The sequence below is a fragment of the Dasypus novemcinctus genome, chromosome 13 (genome assembly GCF_030445035.2).
Source record: "Dasypus novemcinctus isolate mDasNov1 chromosome 13, mDasNov1.1.hap2, whole genome shotgun sequence".
NCBI classification, from domain to species: Eukaryota; Metazoa; Chordata; class Mammalia; order Cingulata; family Dasypodidae; genus Dasypus; species Dasypus novemcinctus.
This window is the reverse complement of record NC_080685.1, coordinates 59040022-59049502: the sequence shown is the minus strand read 5'-3', so window position 1 is coordinate 59049502 and position 9481 is coordinate 59040022. Positions and strand designations below refer to the sequence as shown.

Sequence of the window (9481 nt, the reverse complement as noted above, 5' to 3'; positions counted from 1 at the left end):
TCCCTGCTTTGTTGTATCTCTTATGATGTTTTTCTTCTTGTATCTCTTGTTGTGTCACCTTGCCACACCTGCCCTTTGTGCCAGCTCACTGAATTCTTCAAGAGGCACTAGGGGTGTCGGACTTGGCCCACTGGTTAGGGCGTCCATCTACCACATGGGAGGTCTGTGGTTCAAACCCTGGGCCTCCTTGACCCCTGTGGAGCTGGCCCATGAGCAGTGCTGATGAGTGCAAGGAGTGCCCTGCCATGCCGGGGTGTCCCCCGCGTAGGGGAGCTCCATGAGCAAGGAGTGCGCCCTGTAAGGAGAGCCGCTCAGCACGAAAGAAAGTGCAGCCTGCCCAGGAATGGTGCCACACACACGGAGAGCTGACACAATAAGATGACGCAAAAAAAAGAAACACAGATTCCCATGCCGCTGACAACAACAGAAGCAGACAAAGAAGACTCAGCAAATAGACTCAGAGAACAGACAACTGGGGTGGGGAGGGGGGAAGGGGAGATAAATAAATAAATAAATCTTAAAAAAAAAAGAGAGAGACACTAGGAACCAAACCACCGACCTCACATGTGGTAGGCGGGAGGTCAATCACTTCAGACACATCTGCTTCACCTCATTTACCTTTATTACATATATTTTTCACTAGAAACATAAGCTTCTAAGGGCAGGGGCTCTTGTGTTTTATTCAGTGTTGTATCCCCAGCACCCAGAACAACACACAATCAGTAGTTCTGAGTAAATAAATGAAACAGTAAAAAAGCAAGTGTCTTCTTGTATATATAAAAGTTGGCCAGCAGAGTTCAATAGCAAAGGGTGACTGCGTTTCTATTGCAGTGAGGTGAAGTACAAAAGATGTTGGGACAGATAGGATCCTCTCCCCATCCAGTTGGCAAAAGCAGCAAGCACACTCATTGCAGAGGGGGCAAAACTGGGCGATATTAACTCAACTTTTATGCTGAGGCCTGTTTTGCCTTGTGACCAGTGCTGCCTGTTTGGTGCCCAGTGGACATTGTTAAGAAATCCATTCTGTGATAAGGTCCAGAGAGTGGGGTCAGGGTAGGTACATCCAATCGTTTGGCTCAGGGAAGACGCACCGGGTTAAGGGTAGCTGTTGCAACCTGTTTGGAGGACGCCTTGACTACTTTGCAGGCTGAGTGGGCTCTTCAGTCTCGGCTCCTGCCATCCCTGCCGTTTCACCTACCCTATCCCCAAATCAGCTAACTTTGCCATCCTGACATCTCACGATTAACTGTGGTATCTAATCTATGTCTGAAATCTCCTTGCATCGTTAATTTTTCGGTGGTTACGAAGCCCCCAAGAGTAGGAAAAGCCTCTTTTAAATTACTTAAATGCCCCATCACTTCATGGGTTTTCCTACCGCGGCCCCATCTAGTTCGTACGTCGTTTAGGGACAGAGTCCTGTATGGTTTACAAGGCATAAAGCACCCGAGCTTCTGTTTTCTTCCTCGAGGGTCAGCTCTAACACAATGAACCGCACCTCCTGAAGCGGCTTCTGGGAGCCTCTAGAAGAACTGCCACACTCCCCGGTCCTGTCCTACTGCGTCGGGGGCTGTTTCCACTTGCAGGAAGGTTTTCTGTCCAAACTGCCTGTGTCCGTTTCCGACGCGACTTCCATCGCTGGGGTGGAGATGGGAAGCAAGCGGTTCTCACCGGAGCAGGGCCTCCTGGCGTGGGGCTCCCCTCCCTGGACGCCGGGGACCGCTGGGGGGTGGGGGGGGTGGGGGTGGTGGGAGGGGCTGGGGGCTGGGGGCGGGGCCTGGCCGCGGGGCCCTCCAATGCCGCGCTGAGCCCGCGCTGCCCGCGCGCTTTATCTCCGCGCTCCGCGGCTCAGCCCTGCGCGCCTCGGGCCTCGGGAACGCGGCTGCGGGCGCCTCTCTCGGGGCAGAGCTGCGGCGTCTTCCGGGCTCTGCCGCGTCGCCGAGTTCCCTCAGCGGGGTCCGGCCCCAGGTAACGCCGGTGCCCCCACCTTCTCCCGCCCCGCGCAGGTCCACCCGCCTCCACGGAGGGGAAGAGGCCCCTGCAGCTCCCGCTCCCGCCCGGCTCCCCGCGCTGAGGGCGCAGGCTCTGCGTGTCCCGGGGGTGGGAGGCGGTGTGGACGCGCGGAAAGGTACCGCGGGCGCCCGGGCGCCCGGCAGCCTGGTAAACCTTGGGCGCTTGTTGTGTGCCCTTCACGTCCTGTGGCATCTCTCAAGGCGGCAGTGAGGAGAGTTAGGATAACTGGCGCTCAGCAAGTCAGCTTCTCACTGATTTGGGATAAAAGCGAGGAGGGAAAGCTTATCTTTGCAGCACGTCGAGATCTCTTGATCTGGGCACCAAAGCCTTTAACCCGAGTTTGAATTTATTTTTGAATGTTAGAATGTAGCTTTAACTTCCTTCCGTTGCCTTTAAAAGTTAATAGCCGTACAATTAACTTATCTGTGTACACACTCCACACACAATTTAGAACTTATTCGTAACTGGGAAACAACTATAAGCTTTAAGGTCTCTCCATTATTTATACATGGGGTAAGTTCATTGGTCTTAATATTTTAGTGGCTGCCATCTGTTTAAACTACTTCCCCCCCCCCCCTTACAGAATACTTGTCTTTTTCTCCCTTAATGCTTACCCCGACACATTCTTTTTGTTTGCTCTAAGTTGGGTAATGTTGATGCATGTCTTGTTAGGGAAATTTATGTGTCCTCTAAGGTATGAGAATGTGCTTCTGAAAAGATTTTGATACATTTAAGAGTAATTGTTTAAAAATGTTTGGCTTACAGAGAGGCCACGTTTGAGCAACAAGGAGGCTTTCAGGAGGACACTCTCAGGCAGTATATAATACTAGGCTAGGTTTCAATCTCACAAGAAAACGTTCATGAATACAGTCATCTGCTTCAAGGGCCTGGAGTAATGCTCTGTCTCCACTGGGCACTGCCCTTGCACTCCGGGGATTCTTGCTGTCTGTCTCCATACCTCTTGTGCTTAGAACCCATCAAAGTTTTCACATTCTCTTAGGATAAAGACCAAAATATTCAGTGATCCTCTTCCTGTCTAGCTCATTTTGGGTCACTTTCCTCCTGGCTTTCTGGGTTCAAGCTGCACTGGCTTTATTAAAAAAGAGGAAAGACTCTTTCTTATATTTTGGTTTTGAGGGATTTCCTCCACTTCCAATGCTCAATTCTCTCCCTTTTCCTAATCTCCTATACGTTCTTCAAATATATTAGCCCAGGTATTACTTCCCCAGGCAAGCCACCCCATGGTTAAGTCCTCCTACCTCTGTATTCTCCTTAGCAGAAGTATAATCAGCAGTGGTAATGAGTTGAGTTGGTTAATTCGATGTTTTGTTTCTTCTATAGTTGTATTTGTCTCCGGGTCTGGGCAGACCCTGGCACAATGAAAGAATGAGTGACTTGGAGGACAGATGAAGGAACTTTGAAATGGGAAATATTACCTGGGGAAAAACATTTTGTGTTCTAGAAGAGTACTGTATCTTGTGGGAAAGAAATGGAAACGTTTTTACAAAAGCCAGTCAAATTTGACATGTTAAATGTGGGGCCTTTTGTTTTTGAACTTATCATATAAGGTAAATGATTATACTAACCATACAGATGTAAATGAGAATTTCTCCTTGTGTTTAGTTTTTCTGGTTGACTTGATGTCTTTTTTTTGGCATGTAAGAAGTTGGAGGTTTGTAGTGCGCAAATCTAAGGAGGGAAGAGGGAGAAATTTTATGTTTTGGATTGTAAATTCCGTCTGCATTATTTCTCTTTTCCCCCACTAAACCTAGGGTCGAATTAGCACACATTTCATTTGCCAGAGTTGGAGATCAATATTTGTTTGTTTCATGGGTTTTTAGGTTCTTATTAGAAACTTTATTAATCATAACACAATAAATTGGGATAAAGTGGCATTTCTTTCCAACATGTTTTCTTTCTCAAACCATTTTTTAAAATTTTGTTTTCCTCTACTATAGCAAATTAGATACTGTCACAGTGGAACATTATAAAAGTACAATGACCAGATTAGATTCTTAAGAAATTCTTGTTCAATCAGTATACCATTGTATTTTATTTTGTGTTTTTTTCATGTCATTGTACTTTTCAATAGCTATCTAGTCATAACTTTATGACCCTTCAGATGTAAATATTTCCACTGACCTTTCTCTCTGTGTTTTTGACCTCAAGTAAGCATTTCTAAATTGCCCACATCTTTTAAAATGGAAATATTAAATGAGTTATGTGCTGCACTGATTGTGCTGCACTGGCATTGTAAAAATTACTGACTCAGTAAAAATTAGTGCTGGGTTCCTTCACTGCTGGCCGTCCTCAGAGATTGGTCTTATTTTTACCTAGTGAAATCAGGGAGGTACTCTGCCTAATGTGCTCAAATTACCAATTCCTGAGACACTGGGTTTCAAAGAAAGTACAAGTTTATTGTTAAGCAGGAAGCAGGAAGCAGGAGATCAGATGGTCTATCAACCCAAAAATCTGTCTCCACAAATCTAGTAAATTTAGGGTTTTTATGGATTCAAGCAAGGGAAGCTGGAGTTGTACCATTACATTAGCAAGTGTAAGCAAGTATTGGGACTAGTCTAAAATAACCTTCACAATAGTAAATATAAACAAGGGCTGAGACTAGTTCAGTGAATTTCAATAATTTCAGGTATTAACTTTTGGCTGTTCTATCATATACTAGTGTATTAGTTGGCCAAAGGGGTGCTGATACAAAGTACCAGAAATCTGCTGGCTTTTCTAAAGGGTATTTATTTAGGGTAAAAGCTTACAGTTACAAGGTCCTAAAGAGTCCAACTCAAGGTACCATGAGAGGTACTTCCTCACCCAAAGTCTGTTGCCACATGTTGAAGCAAGATGACAGGCATTGTCTGCAAGGGTTCAGCCTTCCTCTTTCCTCTTAAGTCTCCGTGGTGCCAGCTTCTTCTGATCTCAGCTGTAGCCTGGCATAGGACTTGTCTCTCTTCCTCTGGGGCTTATTTCTTTCCTTGCTCAGCTGCTCTGTTCTCTTCACAACTTCTGTTATAAACTATGAGGTCATCTCTCTTCCCAGGGCTGCAGGATCCTCTGTGTATCTTCTCTGTGTATCTACTTCTCTGTTTATCTACTTCTGTGTGAGAGTTTGTTTTATCAACCGCCAAAGAGGCAGTGACTCAACCCTGCTTGCCCTAGTGACATGGTCGAATCAAAGCCCTAATATTGATTTAATCAAGTAAATGTAAAGCATTTGAACTTAAGTCTATCAACAGGTGTCATGCTCAGAGGAATAGACCAGTTTACAAATATAATCAATATCTCATTTTGGAATTCCTAAATAATATCCAACTTCCACAACTAGAAAGTAAAAAAAGCATCTCAGTGACTCAGTAATCATAATTATTTGTTAATTCTTAATTCTCGGTTACAACTGCCCCCTCTTATTTCTTCATTTTCTCAATCTTGATGGATACCTGGCTGATGGCTGTTTGAACTTCTTCTTGCTAAAATGGGGCGTAGACATTATGGGATAGAGGAATGAACCTGGCTGTCATTCTTGAAGAGACTAGTACTCCTGTGTTTCAGGGCTTAACTAGCGTATGAACAATCTGGGGGCTTTCAGTCTGAAAAATAAAGTAATAAATAAATAGAAAATTATAGGTGTAGATAAATGAAGTAAAAATATGTTACACTGAGGAAATAATTTTTATAGATTTTTAGACATAGCTTGGAGTATTCCTTAGGGATTTCAGAATCACTGTTGCTGGAGGCTTTGTGTACTGTGGCAGTGTGCACTATCTGGCAGAAACCAGCATAAGAATAACCTCCGCAGTGACTTCCCAAATCTTTGAAATCTTTTATCCCATTAAAACATTATTTTGTTTTATTTCTTCCCCCCCTTTTGATCAAGAAAGAACTGGTCTTTCTAAAGTGCAAGGGAAAGATTTATCAATGACAGTCATGTCCCATGCAGGGGGAAGGTAGTGAGTTTATTTAGAGTTTGGCTTAGAGGCCACATCTGACAACAAAGAGGATTTTCAAGGAGTGACTCTTAAGCATTAATTATAGTTACATATTGCTTCACCATCACAGAAATAAATTTCATAAGTGCAAGCCTCAAGACTGAGGGTTTGGCTTATTAGCTCATTTCATTTTGTTAGATAAGGCCCTTATAATTTAGAGTTTATTCTCAGAGGTCTCACTTTTATAAGTTTAAATGGAGAAGATTAATGTTTTCTAAAAAGGAGTAGATCTTAGATTTGTACCTTGCAAAATTCTTTATTTACAGTTTTAGTAAATTGAGAGGCCCTGTTGCTTGAGAGAATGGCAAGTATTTCCCAGATGGGGAAGTTTATTCTTTTATGCTTTCCTTCCCCAGTCCCTGAAGAGATCTTGCAAATCCTTTTTATTTTGTGCTCAAAAGCACTTGGAAATGCATCAGGGTATTCTGTTAACCTATACAGAAGTCCAAAATCTCATTCCCTAGTCTAGTTCCAAGTCAAATAAAGCTGAATTTGGTTGTTCAAATGCACTGACTTGAAAGGATAAATTAGTGTCCCAAAGAAAGTTTTTAAAAATATTTCATTTTTTGACAAAATAAAATTCTCCTTTTTGTTCCTCAATAGAAAATAAAGTTTTAAAATGCAGATAATATTACTTTTTACCTTGTATTCTTATTCACTTTAGTCTTTAAGTAGATCAGTTCCATTCACCTTTTAATTGAAGTCTGATCCTTTCTTTAGCTCCTTTAGTAAGTGTTAAATGGAATGGTCTTTTAGAATCGATGCTGCTTCTTCAGCACCTTTGGAGCTGGAGAACTGTAGCTCTGAGGATCAGGTATTATACAGACACCCAAAGAGCCAAGTAATTGCCAGGTCATACACCTAAGGAGCAAAGAACTTCACAATTTAGGAATCAGTTAAAGCCCAGGAAGAAATGTGACTGCTGCTAAAGCTAACAATCTGGGCCCTAATTCCATGAGCATATTCCAAATGAAACTATTTCCTAAACTAAAACATTTGGCAATTAATTTCTAGCGAGTTCATCAGGCACAGACCATAGCAGGAGTTTTGTCCTGTCTCACCTACACACTTTTACCTGGACTATATTAATGAACAGACAGAAGATAATTTTATAGACTTGCCTTGCTTTTCTTTAAAAGTCCCCTTTTGATGAAGATGAAGTTCTGACTAGTAGTTGGCTCCATGCACTTTTAAAGAAGCATTAGAGAAAAACAGTGTAACTGAGAAGGACTTTGATTGTTTCCATGACATGTAACTTTCCCCCAAGAATAACTAAAACTATGAGCAACAACATCATTCTCTTGTCCAGTGTCATGTAGATCAATATCAGGACATAACATGCACACTGAGAAAATTGTTAAATTTTAGGAATTTTATACAGTCTCTAAATTTATGAATAACATTTTACCGATACATTCTTAACCAACAGAATATTAGAAAATCCCTTTTAATTTTTATAACACCAAATATTTCCCACGTAATATTAAATGAACTGTTTTAGCATTTCACTTTTATAATGTGAAAGAACAAATCCGTTACAAAAGTTTGAAATAAAAATTTATCCTTTAGGGTTTGATTTTCAGAAGGCAAAGTATCAAAAGTTGTTGGGTTGGAACATTATGTTAAACAGGAAAATGGGTCACTTTGACGTACAGTAAGAGGGAGAATGAGAGAGGCAGAGGCGTACTTCTCCCGAGAAAAAATAGCTAGAGGACAGGCAGAGACTGTCTTGAAGGCTGGTCTGGGGCTCAGGATACCAGGGGAAGGTGTGATATCACCCAGAAGAGAGAAGGACAAAGGAAAGGCATCTGAGCTGCCTGAAAACTTCCATAAATAGAGCTGCAAAAGCAGCAGTGGGAGACCTTCCCTCTACCTACAGAGCAAAAAGCAGTCTTTGGACTGCAATGGCTGAGGACTGAGGGGGTTGCAGGGGTCCTCTTCCCCAGGAAAGGGGAGAGGGAGGGACATGGCCTACAGCAAATTCAGATTGTGTCAGGTGAACTTGGTCTAATGCATTGGAAGGGTCAGTAACTTCCAGATCGGGTGGGACCATGGCATTGTTTGCCCTGAGAGCCAGCAAGGAGCTGATGATAATTTTGCTTTCTAAAACACCCCCCTACTGCCCTGTGCTGGTTTCTGAAGAGGTAGAGGGAGGAGGGTGTGGCTGGCCAAGGGTGGAGAACAGCCTCTGAGAAAGTTTGTGAGGCTTGGCCAGCTCTGAGGACATTGGTTCTGCACCACTCACCTATGGGAGGAGTTATTCTGAATGCATTCCCCCTACCACCTGGGATCTGAGCTAAATTGCTGGCTGTACCAGAAAAGTGCACAAAAAAGGAAAAATAATAAGTTAAAGGAAAGCAGGTACCTTTATTACCACCCTCTCCAAGGCCCTTGGAAACTGGCCTGCACCCTATTAGAACAAGTTATACCAAGTGTCAGTGAACAGTGGTAACACAGCTACTTAACGGGAAATCCCGAAGTAAGAGAGAGTAACTGAACATTAAACTCAGCACCAGAATTTTCCTTGATGTCAACAAAAAATTACAAGCCATACAAAGAAAAAGAAAAATATGACTTAGGCAAATGAAAAATACAAAACTCCAGGTGAGACACAGGACTTGAAACAGTTAATCAGTAAGGTTCATACAAATCCCCTAAATCTAATCATGGAGTTGAAAGACAATGTGGCTAAAGTAATAAAAGATATTAAGAAGCAGGTAAGCACAAAGAAAAATATGAAATCTTGGATAGAAAAATAAAAGAGCTTATAGGAATGAAAGACACAATAAGTGAGATTGAACCTACATTATGGGAAGTATGTTTGGCTCAACTGATAGAGCATCTGACTACCAAATGGGAGGCCCAGGGTTCAAACCCAGGGCCTCCTGACCCATGTGGTGAGCTGGTCCACGCCTGGTGCTGATGCTCACAAGGAGTGCTGTGCTATGCAGGGGTGTCCCCCATGTAGGAGAGCCCCACATACAAGGAGTATACCCCCATAAGAAGAGCTGCCGCATGTGAAGAAAGCATAGCCTGCCCAGGAGTGGCACCACACACATGGAGAGCTGATGCAGCAAAATGATGCAACAAAAAGAGACAGAGATTCCCAGAGCTGCTAACAAGAATGGTAGAGGACACAGAAAGCAAACAACAGTGGAGGGGGGGTAGGATGGGGAGATAAATAAATAAATCCATCTTTAAAAAAATACATTAGAGGTACACTACAGCATATTTGAAATCATGGAAGAAGGAATCAGTGACAGAGGGGGAAAAAAGTGAATTTGAAGAGAAAGAAGGACTTTAACAGAAAGGAATGGGAAAAACTGAGCAGGGGCTCAGGGAGTTGAATGATAACACTTTCAGCATATGTGTTATGGGAGTTCCAGAAGGACATGAGTAGGCAAAAGGGCAGAAACAGTATTTAAGGAAATAATGGCCGAAAAATTTCCAGCTCTCATAAAAGACATGACTATACA

General features: G+C 42.9%; 1 protein-coding gene and 1 long non-coding RNA gene across 4 annotated transcripts in view; one reads left to right on the top strand and one right to left on the bottom strand.

The window, feature by feature from the left end:
• The first annotated feature begins 1798 nt into the window (after positions 1-1798).
• Positions 1799-9481, top strand: part of LOC101443584 (sterol O-acyltransferase 1) — a 115416-nt gene continuing 107733 nt past the window's right edge. For all 3 annotated transcript variants that reach the window (XM_071207588.1, XM_058274804.2, XM_071207587.1), the window contains exon 1: positions 1799-1965. The gene's annotated coding sequence lies outside the window, so the exon portion shown is untranslated. The remainder of the gene's footprint in view (positions 1966-9481) is intronic.
• LOC131273051 (uncharacterized) lies at positions 1914-5117 on the bottom strand. Its single transcript, XR_009180157.2, has 3 exons — positions 4834-5117; positions 3597-3699; positions 1914-2261 (listed from the first exon to the last, which is right to left on the bottom strand). It is a non-coding gene; the product is annotated as an uncharacterized lncRNA (long non-coding RNA).